Below are 414 nucleotides of genomic sequence, written 5' to 3'. Positions count from 1 at the left end.
AAAACTCGCCGGGCGAGGTGGTGGGCGCCTGTAGTCCCAGCTACTCCGGAGGCTGAGGCCGGAGAATGGCCTGAACCCAGGAGGCGGAGCTTGCAGTGAGCTGAGAGCCGGCCACTGTACTCCAGCCTGGGCGACAGAGCGAGACTCCATCTCAAAAAAAAAAAAAAAAAAAGTTAGAATTACAGGCACCTTTGCTGGAAAGCAGGATTCCTGGGCGGGTGACAGGCGCCAGAGCAATCTCTGAATCTCGGAAAAGGCAGCTGTGTTCTCAGGAATGTTTCCAGTGCTACGCCACCTCCAGGGGTGATGGAGCTGCTGGTTTCTTACTCTGAGGCAGGTGGGCCCTGCCCTGTGAGGCTGCCAGTGCTGCAGGTGTGGGAGAGGGCAGTGCTTAGGTGGGGTGGGCGGTACTTT

The sequence above is a fragment of the Piliocolobus tephrosceles genome, chromosome 20 (genome assembly GCF_002776525.5).
Source record: "Piliocolobus tephrosceles isolate RC106 chromosome 20, ASM277652v3, whole genome shotgun sequence".
NCBI lineage: Eukaryota > Metazoa > Chordata > Mammalia > Primates > Cercopithecidae > Piliocolobus > Piliocolobus tephrosceles.
The sequence above is the reverse complement of the archived record's forward strand: the minus strand, read 5'-3'. Positions refer to the sequence as shown.